General features: G+C 32.5%; 1 long non-coding RNA gene across 1 annotated transcript in view; it reads right to left on the bottom strand.

Annotated features, from left to right (window-relative positions):
• LOC141450857 (uncharacterized) overlaps positions 1-15,824 on the bottom strand; it is an 89,056-nt gene extending 73,232 nt beyond the window's left edge. The window contains exons 1-2 of the long non-coding RNA XR_012456365.1: positions 15,405-15,824; positions 11,617-11,749 (exon numbers count right to left, since the gene is read on the bottom strand). This is a non-coding gene — a long non-coding RNA (uncharacterized lncRNA). The remainder of the gene's footprint in view (positions 1-11,616; positions 11,750-15,404) is intronic.
• Positions 15,825-17,889: the final 2,065 nt, after the last annotated feature.

Here is a 17,889-nt window from a genome sequence, read left to right on the forward strand (position 1 = left end):
ATCTTAAGAATTTCAATGGATGGCTAAAGTATCTAGTTTGTAAGTTAGGTTAAGATTAGTTGTAAGTTGGGCAAGTGAACCCCTGCCATATAAGAAGAAACCATATCTTAAGAATTTCAAATGATGGCTAAATATCTAGTTTATAAGTTAGGTTAAGCTTAGTTGTAAGTTGGGCAAGTGAACCCCTGCCATATAAGAAAAAAACCATATCTTAAGAATTTCAAATGATGGCACAATACCTAGTTTATAAGTTAGGTCAAGCTTAGTTGTAAGTTGAGCAAGTGTGCCCCTGCTATATAAGAAGAAACCATATCTCAAGAATTTCAATGGATGGCTAAAGTATCTAGTTTTAAGTTAGGTTAAGCTTAGTTGTAAGTTGGGCAAGTGAGCCCCTGCTATATAAGAAGAAACCATATCTTAAGAATTTGAAAGGATAGCTAAAAATCTATTTTATAAGTTAGGTTAAGCTTAGTTGTAAGTTGAGCAAGTGTGCCCCTGCCATATAAGAAGAAACTATCTTAGGAATTTCAATGGATGGCTAAAAATCTAGTTTATAAGTTAGGTTAAGCTTAGTTGTAAGTTGGGCAAGTGAGCCCCTGCTATATAAGAAGAAACCATATCTTAAGAATTTGAAAGGATAGCTAAAAATCTAGTTTATAAGTTAGGTTAAGCTTAGTTGTAAGTTGGGCAAGTGAGCCCCTGCTATATAAGAAGAAACCATATCTTAAGAATTTGAAAGGATAGCTAAAAATCTAGTTTATAATTTAGGTTAAGCTTAGTTGTAAGTTGAGCAAGTGTGCCCCTGCCATATAAGAAGAAACCATATCTTAGGAATTTCAATGGATGATCAAATTATCTAGTTTGTAAGTTAGTTTAAGCTTAGTTGTAAGTTAGGCAAGTGAGCCCCTGCCATATAAGCAGAAACCATATCAAAGGAATTTCAATGGATGACTAAATTATCTAGTTTGTAAGTTAGGTTAGGCTTAGTTATAAGTAGGGCAAGTGAGCCCCTGTCATATAGGAAGAAAACATATCTTAGGAATTTCAATGGATGGCTAAATTACCTAGTTTGTAAGTTAGGTTAAGCTTAGTTGTAAGTTGGGCAAGTGAACCCCTGCCATCTAAGAAAAACCATATCTTAAGAATTTCAATGGATGGCTACATTATCTAGTTTGTAAGTTAGGTTAAGCTTAGTTGTAAGTTGGCCAAGTGAGCCTCTGCTATATAAGAAGAAACAATATCTTAAGAATTTCAAAGGATGGCTAATAATCTAGTTTATAAGTTAGGTTAAGTTTAGTTGTAAGTTTGGCAAGTGTGCCCCTGCAATATAAGAAGAAACTATCTTAGGAATTTCAATGGATGATCAAATTATCTAGTTTGTAAGTTAGTTTAAGCTTAGTTGTAAGTTAGGCAAGTGAGCCCCTACCATATAAGAAGAAACCATATCAAAGGAATTTCAATGGATGACTAAATTATCTAGTTTGTAAGTTAGGTTAAGCTTAGTTGTAAGTTGGGCAAGTGAACCCCTGCCATCTAAGAAAAACCATATCTTAAGAATTTCAATGGATGGCTACATTATCTAGTTTATAAGTTAGGTTAGGCTTAGTTATAAGTAGGGTAAGTGAGCCCCTGCCATATAGGAAGAAAACATATCTTAGGAATTTCAATGGATGGCTAAATTACCTAGTTTGTAAGTTAGGTTAAGCTTAGTTGTAAGTTGGGCAAGTGAACCCCTGCCATCTAAGAAAAACCATATCTTAAGAATTTCAATGGATGGCTACATTATCTAGTTTGTAAGTTAGGTTAAGCTTAGTTGTAAGTTGGCCAAGTGAGCCTCTGCTATATAAGAAGAAACAATATCTTAAGAATTTCAAAGGATGGCTAATAATCTAGTTTATAAGTTAGGTTAAGTTTAGTTGTAAGTTTGGCAAGTGTGCCCCTGCAATATAAGAAGAAACTATCTTAGGAATTTCAATGGATGATCAAATTATCTAGTTTGTAAGTTAGTTTAAGCTTAGTTGTAAGTTAGGCAAGTGAGCCCCTACCATATAAGAAGAAACCATATCAAAGGAATTTCAATGGATGACTAAATTATCTAGTTTGTAAGTTAGGTTAAGCTTAGTTGTAAGTTGGGCAAGTGAACCCCTGCCATCTAAGAAAAACCATATCTTAAGAATTTCAATGGATGGCTACATTATCTAGTTTATAAGTTAGGTTAGGCTTAGTTATAAGTAGGGTAAGTGAGCCCCTGCCATATAGGAAGAAAACATATCTTAGGAATTTCAATAGATCACTAAAAATCTAGTTTGTTAGTTAGGTTTAGCTTAGTTGCAAGTTGGGCAAGTGAACCCCTGCGATATAAGAAGAAACCATATCTTAGGAATTTCAAACGGTGGCTAAGGTATCTTGTTTGTAAGTTACGTTAAGCTTAGTTGTAAGTTGGGCAAGTGAGCCCCTGCCATATAAGAAGAAACCATATCTCAGGAATTTCAATGGATGGCTAAAGTATCTAGTTTGTTAATTAGTTTAAGCTTAGTCGTAAGTTAGGCAAGTTTGCCCCTGCCATATAAGAAGAAACCATATCAAAGGAATTTCAATGGATGATCAAATTATCTAGTTTGTAAGTTAGTTTAATCTTAGTTGTAAGTTGAGCAAGTGTGCCCCTGCCATATAAGAAGAAACCGTATCTTAGGAATTTCAATGGATGGCTACATTATCTAGTTTGTAAGTTAGGTTAAGCTTAGTTGTAAGTTGGGCAAGTGAGCCCCTGCTATATAAGAAGAAACCATATCTTAAGAATTTCAAAGGATGGATAAAAATCTAGTTTATAAGTTAGGTTAAGCTTAGTTGTAAGTTGAGCAAGTGTGCCCCTGCCATATAAGAAGAAACTATCTTAGGAATTTCAATGGATGATCAAATTATCTAGTTTGTAAGTTAGTTTAATCTTAGTTGTAAGTTGAGCAAGTGTGCCTCTGCCATATAAGAAGAAACCATATCTGAAGAATTTCAATGGATGGCTAAAGTATCTAGTATGTAAGTTAGGTTAGGCTTAGTTATAAGTAGGGCAAGTGAGCCCCTGCCATATAGGAAGAAAACATATCTTAGGAATTTCAATGGATGGCTAAAGTATCTAGTTTGTAAGTTAGGTTAGGCTTAGTTATAAGTAGGGCAAGTGAGCCCCTGCCATATAGGAAGAAAACATATCTTAGGAATTTCAATGGATGGCTAAATTATCTAGTTTGTAAGTTAGGTTAAGCTTAGTTGTAAGTTGGGCAAGTGAGACCTGCCATATAGAAGAAACTATCATAGGAATTTCAATGGATGATCAAATTATCTAGTTTGTAAGTTAGGTTAAGCTCAGTTGTAAATTGGGCAAGTGAGCCTCTGCCATATAAGAAGAAACCATATCTTAAGAATTTCAAATGATGGCTAAATATCTAGTTTATAAGTTAGGTTAAGCTTAGTTGTAAGTTGGGCAAGTGAACCCCTGCCATATAGGAAGAAAACATATCTTAGGAATTTCAATGGATGGCTACATTATCTAGTTTGTAAGTTAGGTTAAGCTTAGTTGTAAGTTGGGCAAGTGAGCCCCTGCTATATAAGAAGAAACCATATCCTAAGAATTTCAAAGGATGGCTAAAAATCTAGTTTATAAGTTAGGTTAAGCTTAGTTGTAAGTTGAGCAAGTGTGCCTCTGCCATATAAGAAGAAACTATCTTAGGAATTTCAATGGATGATCAAATTATCTAGTTTGTAAGTTAGTTTAATCTTAGTTGTAAGTTAGGCAAGTGAGCCCCTGCCATATGAGAAGAAACCATATCAAAGGAATTTCAATGGATGACTAAATTATCTAGTCTGTAAGTTAGGTTAAGTTTAGTTGTAAGTTGGGCAAGTGTGCACCAGCCATATAAGAAGAAACCGTATCAAAGGAATTTCAATGGATGACTAAATTATCTTGTTTGTAAGTTGTGTTAAGCTTAGTTGTAAGTTGGGCAAGTGAGCCCCTGCCATATAAGAAGAAACTATATCTTAGGAATTTCAACGGATGGCTAAAATATCTAGTTTGTAAGTTAGGTTAAGTTTAGTTGTATGTTGGGCAAGTGTGCCCCTGCCATATAAGAAGAAACCATATCTTAAGAATTTCAAAGGATGGCTAAATATCTAGTTTATAAGTTAAGTTAAGCTTAGATGTAAGTTGAGCAAGTGTGCCCCTGCCATATAAGAAAAAGACATATCTTAGGAATTTCAACGGATGGCTAAAATATCTAGTTTGTAAGTTAGGTTAAGCTTAGTTGTAAGTTGGGCAAGTGAGCCCCTGCCATATACGAAGAAACCATAACAAAGGAATTTCAATGGATGGCTAAAATATCTAGTTTATAAGTTAGGTTAAGCTTAGTTGTAAGTTGGGCAAGTGAGCCCCTGTTATATAAGAAGAAACCATAACAAAGGAATTTCAATGGATGGCTAAAATATCTAGTTTGTAAGTTAGGTTAAGTTTAGTTGTATGTTGGGCAAGTGTGCCCCTGCCATATAAGAAGAAACCATAACAAAGGAATTTCAATGGATGGCTAAAATATCTAGTTTATAAGTTAGGTTAAGCTTAATTGTAAGTTGGGCAAGTGAGCCCCTGTCATATACGAAGAAACCATAACAAAGGAATTTCAACGGATGGCTAAAATATCTAGTTTGTAAGTTAGGTTAAGCTTAGTTGTAAGTTGGGCAGTATGCCCCTGCCATATACGAAGAAACCATAACAAAGGAATTTCAATGGATGGCTAAAATACTAGTTTGTAAGTTAGGTTAAGTTTAGTTGTATGTTGGGCAAGTGTGCCCCTGCCATATAAGAAGAAACCATATCTTAAGAATTTCAAAGGATGGCTAAATATCTAGTTTATAAGTTAAGTTAAGCTTAGATGTAAATTGAGCAAGTGTGCCTCTGCCATATAAGAAGAAGACATATCTTAGGAATTTCAATGGATGGCTAAATTATTTAGTTTGTAAGTTAGGTTAAGCTTAGTTGTAAGTTGTGCAGTATGCCCCTGTCATATAAGAAGAAACCATATCTTAGGAATTTCAATGGATGACTAAATTATCTAGTTTGTAAGTTAGGTTAAGTTTAGTTGTATGTTGGGCAAGTGTGCCCCTGCCATATAAGAAGAAACCATAACAAAGGAATTTCAATGGATGGCTAAAATATCTAGTTTATAAGTTAGGTTAAGCTTAATTGTAAGTTGGGCAAGTGAGCCCCTGTCATATACGAAGAAACCATAACAAAGGAATTTCAACGGATGGCTAAAATATCTAGTTTGTAAGTTAGGTTAAGCTTAGTTGTAAGTTGGGCAGTATGCCCCTGCCATATACGAAGAAACCATAACAAAGGAATTTCAATGGATGGCTAAAATACTAGTTTGTAAGTTAGGTTAAGTTTAGTTGTATGTTGGGCAAGTGTGCCCCTGCCATATAAGAAGAAACCATATCTTAAGAATTTCAAAGGATGGCTAAATATCTAGTTTATAAGTTAAGTTAAGCTTAGATGTAAATTGAGCAAGTGTGCCTCTGCCATATAAGAAGAAGACATATCTTAGGAATTTCAATGGATGGCTAAATTATTTAGTTTGTAAGTTAGGTTAAGCTTAGTTGTAAGTTGTGCAGTATGCCCCTGTCATATAAGAAGAAACCATATCTTAGGAATTTCAATGGATGACTAAATTATCTAGTTTGTAAGTTAGGTTAGGCTTAGTTGTAAGTTGGGCAAGTGAGCCCGTGCCATATAGGAAGAAAACATATCTTAGGAATTTCAATGGATGGCTAAATTTTCTAGTTTGTAAGTTAGGTTAGGCTTAGTTGTAAGTTGGACAAGTGGGCCCCTACTATACAAGAAGATACCATATCATAGGAATTTCAATGGATGACTAAATTATCGTTTATAAGTTAGGTTGGGCTTAGTTGTAAGTTGGACAAGTGAGCTCCTGCCATATAAGAAGAAACCATATCTTAGGAATTTCAATGGATGGCTGAATTATCTAGTTTTTAAGTTAGGTTAAGCTTAGTTGTAAGTTGGGCAAGTGAGTCCTTCCACATAAGAAGAAACCATATCAAAGGAATTTCAATGGATGACTAAATCATCTAGTTTGTAAGCTAGATTAAGCTTAGTTGTAAGCTGGGCAGTATGCCCCTGCCATATCAGAAGAAACCATATCTTAGGAACCTCATTAGTGGATCTCAATGTAGTTGATAAGTAGTATTTTAAGGAAATTGTTTGGAACAAATAGTTTATTTAGTTACAAACTGACTTTAATCATCTAATAAATACAAAACTTAAACTAATTTGAGTGAACACTTCTATTTTGTTTTGTAGACTGTTGAAGTGCTCTTGTTGTATTGGTATATGTTTAAATTTCACTTGTATTTGTTTTTCAACGCTTAGCATTATTGGTGCTTTTAAGTGGCTTTTTTTCTTTTGGAACAGATAGAGTATATTTCCCGGCAATATATTTTTATTAATTAATCTTCGTTTTAATCTTAAAAGGAAGGTTGTATTTAGGTTAAGAGTGACATTGATTGGAGGAAGAAAACAGGTTAGAAGTGTTCGCTGGTTACTGTGAAACTTGTCAGGATGGTTTCATTTCAAATTCGTCTAAGGATAGATGGTCTTTTCTAGTTATTATTGATATCATTCTCATTGCAGTCTTATTGTTTCTACATTAATAGCTTTGTAGTCAGTCGGAAATTTTTTGGACTTTTATTTTTAATAATTAATTCACTTACTTTTACAAATTTCTATTACAATCTTGTATTTTAATAATAGTTATAATTCCACTTATTTTACATTTTCATTTTCAATTAATATGGTGTAACTAATAGCATGATAATAATGCATGAAAAAATTAAATCATTTCACTAATTGCATGTTCACTACTCACCTAAATGAATACTTGGAATTATAATTACTTAAAACATTTTGGTGACCACTAACAATGTTTTTACTCAGTTTTTTAAGACTAAATGTGAATCAAATTTACCGACTAATTAATTATTGTGTTAGATTTATCTCGGATACACATCCGGCACAACACTTCGTGACAAAAAAACACTGGCTCCGATTTTATACATTACACGTTTCATTGTTTTAAAATCTTTTGTTTCTTGGTTGATTTGTTTAATTTCTGACTGGGGTTTCAGTTGTTAATCGTCTTCTTGTTCTTTCTTGAATTTCGTTTTCGTTCTTGGTTTTGCAGACTTTGTTTTCTTCAAGTCTGTATCTTTTTGTAAGCCCAATTACCCACCAGTCCAAAAACCTTTTTTTTCCGAACGCCTTTCTTATAATACCCCTATTTCCCTAATAGCCCCATCCTATACATAACCTAGAAATCTAGGTTTAATTCATTCTTGTCATTGGTCTATTCAGACAGATCTCCCTGTATATCCCTCAATCACTAAACGATATTCTTATTCTATTCCCTTTTCCTCCAATTTTATCCCAATCCATTTTTCAAACTCCATTGTATGGAGTTCTACGTATCCCTATGCCTGCTTAAATGACCAACTAGAATGCGGATGTGGGTAGAAAGGCGTTCTTTGGGGAGCGAAAACTGATCTCTACCTCCTCGAGGTGCTCCCTGGGCAACTACTCCCGGGAGTAGGCTAACAGAGACAGTACACGTTACAAAGCTCAAATGTAGCTTCAATTTAAATTTTTTCCAAATTTAATTAAACTTTATAAATAAAAATATATTCATCAACGATAAGCGAAATGATAAATTAGAACTGTTTTAAAAGGTTTGTAGAATATGAAAGTGTTATCTCGTGCAGTTTCGCGAAAGTTTCGAGATATATATGAAAAATGGCTAAAACAAATATACCTCAACTGCTCCAGTTCGAACTCGAAATAAAACTAATAATATTTCGTCAAGTTATTTCTAGAGCAAGCGTGTTTAATTTTTTTCAACTTTTTTCTGTATTGATATCAGCTTTTCACTTAAATTTGCCTTTTTCCTTTTATGATCGAAACTTAAATTAACTAGCGAAAAATTCATTGCCAGCTAAATATACAATTTCTGTACTAATATAAGAATCAGCGTTCTTTTAAAATCAATAATGGTTTATTTACAAAAACAAGTAAAAGTGATAAACAGAAAAATATATACATAGCGATACTTCATGACAGAATAAACAAATAAAGAAGGCCTTTTGTTAGTTTAAGTGTAGTTTATTTAGTGACGTTACACTGAAACAACTTTATAGTTTACTAACAAATTAAACTATTCATGTTCCAAACAATTAGTTTTAAGTATAGTTAAGATAATTAATAAGATCAAGGATAATGAAGAACGTCAATGATAATGAAGACATGGAATGAAGCTTTGATGTGGAAACCAAAAAATTTAAATGCTACTTAGTTATAAGTTAGTTTTAGGTAACGCTAATCCCAAGCTGTGATGAGGAAAACCAACTTCGTTTAATTAAGTTAGTTTTAAGAGACTTTAAGTTTGTACATTGTATTTAAAAAAAAGAAAAAAAAGATATCTTTTACTATTTTTCTCCCTAATCTTCTTGATATTAAGCACCAGTATGACATTAAATTTTATGACCAAGGGCAAAGCAGCTATGATATGGAAGCCAAAAATGGTTAATACGAATTAAATAACTAAGAAACTATAGAAGTGAGCCAAATCCCGAAACTCAGTGATGTGGAAGTCAAACATAGTTTTAAATTAATTAATTTAGTAAATTTGTAGCTATAAGTGTGATGCAGTGATGTGAAAACAAAAAATTTTGTTAACATAAGTTAATTTTAGAAAAAAGCTTAAACTATTCTGGGCACTTATTATTGTTTAGTTGTTAATTAGTTATAAGATATTAGTTAAAGAAGCGCTAATTCCAAGCTGCGATAAGGAAGCCAAATACCATATAAATGCTTATTATTAATAAGTTAGTTATAAGAAACGCTAGACCTAAGGTCTGATGTGGAAAAAATTCATAATTTAATCCATAGTTAGCTATAAGCTAGTTTTAAGAAAACGCTAGCGCTAATGCTGTGATGAGGAAACCAAACATCGTTCAGTAATTAAGTTCCCTAGTTTCAAATAATAGTTATAATTCTGATGCAGTGATGTGGAAACCAATATTTTTTCAAACGTAATTTAGTTAGTTAGTTTTATAAGATAGTTATAATCTTTTTGAGGTGATGTGAACACCAAAAAATATTTCAAACGTAGATAAATTAGTTAGTTTACTAACTCTTAAGTAAGTATAAACCAGAAGCTGTGATGTGAAAACGGTGTAATATAATACGAAGTTATATGATTCGCATATGTACCAATTTTGATGTCACACAGGGGATGGATAAATAGAGAGAGGAATCCAACTCTACAATAATTTTACATATGTGACATGTTTTTAAAATTCTCATCCAGGTAAAAAAAAAACTTAGTTTTAAGAATTAGTTTTAATGAGGCTGGGATGACGTCATGGATGAGCAAAGTGGATATGGATGAAGGAATGGAATGGAAGTCCAACAAATATTTTGGATGTAATGGTAGATGGCTTAACGGTCAATGGAGAAAAGAATATTTGGTGTTTGTTGAAATTGGTCCTTTCGTTGTTACAAAATCTTAGTTATTTTTTTTATTTATTGGATCTATTGTAGTTTGTATAATCTCGCATTTGCTTTGAGTGCTATTAGTTGAATTGATACTCCAAAAAATGATTCACATGGACTTTATAAAAACAATTCTTTCCTAGTGTTCCATACCCAGTCGATTATTAATCTCAATTGAATTATAATCACTGCTGCTCATCATTGAATATTTTGGGAAGCAGATTTGTAAACTATGTTCTTATTAGTATTGACCCTCCATATTTATCATTAGCATTTATGTATTTTATTATTTGTCTCATGGCACTGACTGTTAATTATTTAGACATTTATTCCTCCTGAAACTCATAAGTATTGACACAGTTGGAATTTCGTAAAGTTCAGCTTTGATACCTGTTTAAACTTTTCTTAGTGAATCTTTCCCTTATGTATTAGGTAGTAAGAATTGAAACTGACTATATCATAAGTGACAATAAAAACTGTTGGATGGCACTAGTTTTAGTTAAATTTTTAGTTGTCGTTTAGTTTAAGTAGAGCATTAGTTATAGAAGTAGGTATAGTTTTAAGAATTAGTTATAGAAGTAGGTATAGTTTTATGAATTATTAATAGAAGTAGGTATATTTTTAAGAACTAGTTATAGAAATAGGTATAGTTTTAAGAATTACTTATAGAAGTAGGTATAGTTTTAACGAATTAGTTATAGAAGTAGGTATAGTTTTAAGCACATTTAAAGGCCATCAACTCAGTTTACATTCATTGAAAAAGTTCAGGTGTTGTGAGATGCAGTTTTAATAGATACCTAACCTAATTTGTATAAAATTCTTACTCCTATTACATTATGTTACTAACCTGCATAAAACTAGCTCTTACCCCAACTTCGAATAAAAGATAAGTGAATTTGAAGCTAATTTCCAGACAAGCAATTTTACTCTTTTATTCCTCTAAAACTATCTGCACCTAACGCTTTTTGCACGTTAATAAAAAAATAATTGCTAGCTTAAACGTGACACTTAATTCTTCTAGAGTTCACTACTAATACGATATATTTTAAAAGTATGGTACCATACAACTAATATCCGGGCTAATATAAAATAAAACGGTGCGATTTGTATTAGCGGGTCTTCTAGGGAACGATAAAATCGGATATCCGGGTATTTAGATAATCCGTGAATGTTAAAACATTCGGTATGAAATATCCATCGTCCGAGTTACTATTTTATTTTAAAGAGCTTAAAAGATTATTCGGCGCGGAGCGTGTTCGAGAAATAATAACGGTGTGGCAAACGAAACTAAATCGGTAACCGCTTATTTCGATAGTATGTGATCTCTAGAACAACTATATACGACATATGTCGCCGAACAATTAATCTACTGTCATTAATGTGCCAAGCAGAACAGGGCGCAGAGTATGTATGAGTTCTAATTCAGTGAAATTGCTTGTCTTACTTCGAATTGAATGCTTCAGTCTCAAACCATCTATTTGTACGGTTCTATGCGTATATTATAATTTTGATTAAACATTTAAGTAGAATTTAAATTCTAAATAATTTCAAAAAATGTGCTTTTATTTATTACGTTTAACGTTTTGAATTTAATGTTTTGGGATAGAGTTTCTTTCTGTTGAGAGTTTAATGTTCATGGACTTGTTTTCGCTGCAGTAGATTAACAATCCATAGGGGTTAAACACTAAATAGATGAAATCCTTTTTTTAGATTCGAAACTGAGAAGTTAAATAAAAGTATTTTTGTTATTAGGGTTAATGTAAATTTTAAACGTGTTAGTAATCAAATATTTAAAAACTCATGTACTTCTTTCATTTTTGTGTTTACTTTGACCTTGATCTGCGATATCTGACTAGATTGTTAGGCGAACACAGAGCTTCGTTTTGTTTGGTTTGTGTTCTTTGTGAATTCTCGATAGCTCTTCTTCAGACAAAAGTGGTCCATTGTAAATTAATTGTATCTTTAAAGGCAGTTACTTTCGTTATGTAGATAGTTAATGGAAGTAAACCTGATACCTCTTTTTTATGATTCTTTGATGTTCGTTGGTTCATAGATTCTTTGTAGGCTGTTATTTCTGCTATGCAGCTAGATCATGGAACTAATCCAAACCACCGCCTTACGTGAATCCACGTCTTATGAAACTCCAGCCTAGCAAAAATTAGAATAGAATAATAATTAGTTTTTAAGTTTACTTAGTTATAAGATGAGGAATTTTTAGCTATCATGACAGAAGAAAGCTATATGATTGGAATCCCAATGGGTGCTAGCTGAAATCAGCTCTAAGTTAACTTGGCTACAAGACAGGAGAAATGAACCATTTATGTCAGATGAATCTAATATCTTTTGAATCGCAAACGTTACCTAACCAAATTCACATTTTACGAATAATATTGGATGTGACAGATGTTTAGTTTATAAAGTAATGCTTTAGATCAAGCTTTAAAAGTTCGCGTTTATATTTTAAGACTTCACCTATTGGTGTTCACATCACTTGTAAGTAATTAAGTAATTTAGGAGTAAACCATATGCACCCTCAAATTCAAATGAAAGCGAAATCTTAGAAATCTCAATGGCTGCCAAAAGTGATTAGTAGTTAGTAAGTTAAGTTAGCTACAAGTCGGGCAAAATACTCCTTCAGGACAGGCAAAACCCATATCATTAGAATATCGAAGTGTGCTGAACATGATTAGTTAGTAAGTTAAGTTAGCTGTAAGTTGGACGAAATACACCCTCAATATTAGATGAAACCCATATCATTGGAATCTTAATAAAAGCCACACGTGATTAGTTTGTATGGGAACAGAATGATTTCAGTTTATTGTCTAGTATACGATATTAGTCCAATGAGTTCTGTTTTTAATTCACATCATCTGCAGTTAGTTTAGTGAGATAGTAAATAGTTTTTAGTTAGCGTAGTAGTAAGTTGGGCAGTATGCACCATCCATATTAGAAGAAACATCTAATGAACCTCTACAGGTGCCTTAGTAATTAGTTTATACGATGCCTTAGTTCTAAGTTGGGCAAGTGGGCCCCTGCCATATAAGAAGAAACCATATCTTAAAAATTTCAATACATGACTAAATTATCTAGTATGTAAATTAGGTTAAGCTTAGTTGTAAGTTCGGCAGTATGCCCCTGCCATATCAGAAGAAACTATATCTTAGGAATTTCAATGGATGACTAAATTATCTAGTTTGTAAGTTAGGTTAAGCTTAGTTGTAAGTTGGGCAATATGCCCCTGCCATATAAGAAGAAACCATATCTTAGGAATTTCAATCGATAACTAAAGTACCTAGTTTGTAAGTTAGGTTAAGCTTAGTTGTAAGTTGAGCAAGTGAGCCCCGGCCATATATCAAGAAACCATATCTTAGGAATTTCAATGGATGGCTATAGTATCTAGTTTGTAAGTTAGGTTAAGATTAGTTGTTAGTTGGGCAAGTAAACCCCTGCGATATAAGAAGAAACCATATCTTAGGAATTTCAATCGATGACTAAATTATCTAGTTTGTAAGTTAGGTTAAGCTTAGTTGTAAGTTGGGCAGTATGTCCCTGCCATATAAGAAGAAACCATATCTTGGGAATTTCAATCGATGTCTAAAGTATCTAGTTTGTAAGTTAGGTTAAGCTTAGTTGTAAGTTTGGCAGTATGCCCCTGCCATATAAGAAGAAATCATATCTTAGGAATTTCAATGGATAACTAAAGTATCTAGTTTGTAAGTTAGGTTAAGCTTAGTTGTAAGTTGGGCAAGTGAGCCCTTGCCATATCAGAAGAAACTATATCTTAGGAATTTCAATGGATGACTAAATTATCTAGTTTGTAAGTTAGGTTAAGCTTAGTTGTAAGTTGGGCAATATGCCCCTGCCATATAAGAAGAAACCATATCTTAGGAATTTCAATCGATAACTAAAGTACCTAGTTTGTAAGTTAGGTTAAGCTTAGTTGTAAGTTGAGCAAGTGAGCCCCGGCCATATATCAAGAAACCATATCTTAGGAATTTCAATGGATGGCTATAGTATCTAGTTTGTAAGTTAGGTTAAGATTAGTTGTTAGTTGGGCAAGTAAACCCCTGCGATATAAGAAGAAACAATATCTTAGGAATTTCAATCGATGACTAAATTATCTAGTTTGTAAGTTAGGTTAAGCTTAGTTGTAAGTTGGGCAGTATGTCCCTGCCATATAAGAAGAAACCATATCTTGGGAATTTCAATCGATGTCTAAAGTATCTAGTTTGTAAGTTAGGTTAAGCTTAGTTGTAAGTTTGGCAGTATGCCCCTGCCATATAAGAAGAAATCATATCTTAGGAATTTCAATGGATAACTAAAGTATCTAGTTTGTAAGTTAGGTTAAGCTTAGTTGTAAGTTGGGCAAGTGAGCCCTTGCCATATATCAAGAAACCATATCTTAGAAATTTCTATGGATGGCTATAGTATCTAGTTTGTAAGTTAGGTTAGGATTAGTTGTTAGTTGGGCAAGTAAACCCCTGAAACTTGTCAGGATGGTTTCATTTCAAATTCGTCTAAGGGTAGATGATCTTTTTTATTTATTATTGATAGCATTCTCAAAGCAATCAATATTGTTTCTACATTAATAGCTTTGTAGTCAGTCGAAAATCTTTAGGAGTTCTATTATTAACAATTGAAACACTTACTTTTACAAATTTTCTAGTATAATCTTTCGCTTCAATTTTAATTATAATTCCACTTATTTTACATTTTCATTTTTAATTAATATGGTGTAACTAATAGCATGATAATAATGCATGAAAAAATTAAATCATTTCACTAATTGCATGTTCACTACTCACCTCATTTAGGTGAATACTTGGAATTATAATTTTTTAAAACATTTTAGTGGCCACTAACAATGTTTTTACTCGGTTTTTTAATACTAAATGTGAATCAAATATACCGACTAATTAATGATTGTGGTAGATTTATCTCGGATGCACACTGGCTCCGATTTTATACATTATACGTTTCATTGTTTTAAAATCTTTAGTTTCTTGGTTGATTTGTTTAATTTCAGGCTGAGGTTTCAGTTGTTAATCGTCTTCTTGTTCTTTCTTGAATTTCGTTTTCGTTCTTGGTTTTGCAGACTTTGTTTTCTTCAAGTCTGTATCTTTTTGTAAGCCCAATTACCCACCAGTCCAAAAACCTTTTTTTTCCGAACGCCTTTCTTATAATACCCCTATTTCCCTAATAGCCCCATCCTATACATAACCTAGAAATCTAGGTTTAATTCATTCTTGTCATTGGTCTATTCAGACAGATCTCCCTGTATATCCCTCAATCACTAAACGATATTCTTATTCTATTCCCTTTTCCTCCAATTTTATCCCAATCCATTTTTCAAACTCCATTGTATGGAGTTCTACGAATCCCTATGCCTGCTTAAATGACCAACTAGAATGCGGATGTGGGTAGAAAGGCGTTCTTTGGGGAGCGAAAACTGATCTCTACCTCCTCGAGGTGCTCCCTGGGCAACTACTCCCGGGAGTAGGCTAACAGAGACAGTACACTTTTCATAGCTCAAAAATAGCTTTCATTAAAATGTTTCCAAATTTAATTTACTTTATAAATACAAAGATTTTCATTAACGATAAAACCTCCCGTAAGGGTGAAGTGGACTAGCCACTTCTTTCGGGATCTTAACGTCCCTGCGGGTACCCTAGCCTAACAACACGAACAATTTGCAGTAACAGAACATATGCTCATTTTAATGCATTTTTTTTTTTTAATTCAGTCAAACTAGACTTACAATTCTTAATGTTTTCTAAAAAATCAAAGAAAATCTATTACTTACTTTCCTAAATTCTTAAAAAGAAAATGTAGATTGCTAGGTGATTAAACTGGGAAACAGAGCACTCATATTTCACAACGTTTTCCAAATGAAACAGTCTGCAGTCTTGTACACCTCTAGACTGTATTTCTGTTAAAATTCAATATATTTACTGCAAAAAACCAAAACACTATTTAAAGAACCAAAGTATACCACTTTTGTTCTTTATTACCTACAGTTACAACACAACAAAAGAAATGTACGGTACAAATGGAGGGAAACTTCTAGAATCATGGGTCCCCACTTTTCAGAAAGACAGTGTAGCAATTATATATTTAATATTTAACAATATGAAATATGTTAAAATCAATTGAAAGTATTTTTAAATTTTAAATATAAAATCATTTTTATAAAACCTTCTTAGAAGTAGTTATAATAATGTTTAAAATAATTTCTTATTTCTTTATACTGTTCCTGTGAACGAATAACATATTTACTTTGATTCACTTGAGTTTGATTCAGTGACTTCTATCTCAATCACTAAATCATAAACAAAAAAAATTCAAGAGAACTGTCACATGATTTTCTCTTACTATAACTGTCAAGGTTCTTCCATTACACTTCGATACTGCTAATATTAAAACTTCTCAATTTTTAAAGACAATATCTAGATTTTAAATTTGTACATTGCATTAATAAGAAAAGATAATCCTTAACCTTTTAGTTATTGCGATAATTGGTAGGTAATTTTTGGGGAGCGAAATCTGTTCTCTACCTCCTCGAGGTGCTCCCTGGGCAACTACTCCCGGGAGTAGGCTAACAGAGACAGTCCACGTCTCAAAGCTCAAATATAGCTTCAATTAAATTTTTTTCCAAATTTAATTAAACTTTACAAATAAATTTGAACTAACTTTGAAACAATGTTCATAGTTCATTAACGATAAGCGAAATGACTACAAACTAAAAATTGTGACCTTTTTAAAAGGGTTGTAGAATATAAAAGTGTTATCTGTTGCAATATCGCGAGATATATATGAAAAATTGTTTAAAAAAATATTAAAGAAGGCCTTTCGTTAGTTTAAGTCTAGTTTATTTAGTGACGTTTGACTGAAATAACTTTATAGTTTACCTAACAAATTAAACTATTCATGTTCCAAACAATTAGTTTTAAGTACAGTTCAGATAATAACTGAGATCAAGGATAATGAAGAACGTCAATGATAATGAAGATGTGGAACCAAGCTTTGAAGTGAAAACTAAAAAATTGAAATGCTACTTAGAAGTTAGTTTTAAGTAACGCTAATCCCAAGCTGTGATGAGGAAAACCAACTTCGTTTAATTAAGTTAGTTTTAAGATACTTTAAGTTTGTATATCGCATTAAAAGAAAAAAAAAGAAGATATCTCTTACTATTTTTCTCCCTGATCCTCTTAATATTAAACTTCAGTATGACATTAAATTGTATGACCAAGGGAAAAGCAGCTATGATATGGAAGCCAAAAATGGTTAAAACGAATTGAGTAAATAAGAAGCTTTGAGAAGTGAGCCAAATCCTGACACAGAGTGATGTGGCCAACTTCACACTTGAGATGGATAAATAGACAAACGAGTCTGCTATTTTAATAAAATATTTTACATACGGGAAAATAAAGAAAAATATTTTTTTTAATTAAATTCTCGTTCAGGAAAAAAAACACTTAGTTTTAAGAATTAGTTTTAATAGGCTAGGATGACGTTATGGATGGGCAAAGTGGATATGGATGAAGGAGTGAAATTTTAATAGTCCTACAAATATTTTGGATGTAATAGTAAATGGCTCAGCGGTCAATGGAGAAAAGAAATTGTTCTAGACAATTTGGGGTTTGTTGAAATTGGTTCTTTCGTTGTCACAAAATCTTATAGTTGTTGTTTTTTCCTATTCTTTTTTTTACGAATATGTTGATTGGATTTATTGTAGTTTGTATATTCTCACAATTGGTTTCAGTGAATTGATACTCCAAAAAATGAATCACATGGACTTTCTAAAAACAATAGGTTCCTTCAGTCACAGACCCAGTCGATAATAATCTCAATTGATTAATACTCCCTGCTACTCTTCATTAGTGCGGAATATTTTTGGAAGAAGACTTTTGAACTCTGCTCTGACCCTCTATATTTATCATTAGCATCTATAGATTTTATTGTTACTCTCCTGGTAGAGACTTTGTTAATTATTTGGCCATTTATTCCTCCTTAAACTCATTAGTATTAATACCCTCCAATTCAACCATCCTTATGTTTTTTGTTACCAATTATCACGTGTTGGAATTTCGTGAAGTTAGGCTATGATTTTAGATTAGCAATTTTATGCCAAGCGTATATTATACTACTTAGGTCGGCTAGTTTTGTATGTAGAGTTTCAGGAAAAAGTGGAAAAATGCTAAATCCTCAATACTATTACATGAATTTCCTTGTACTCGGTTGCTAACATTGTAATTATATGCCAAGCGTAAATTATACTCATTAGGTCG

This window comes from Rhodnius prolixus, unplaced genomic scaffold (genome assembly GCF_049639745.1).
Source record: "Rhodnius prolixus isolate KJV_2025 unplaced genomic scaffold, Rpr scaffold_8, whole genome shotgun sequence".
Classification (NCBI taxonomy): Eukaryota; Metazoa; Arthropoda; class Insecta; order Hemiptera; family Reduviidae; genus Rhodnius; species Rhodnius prolixus.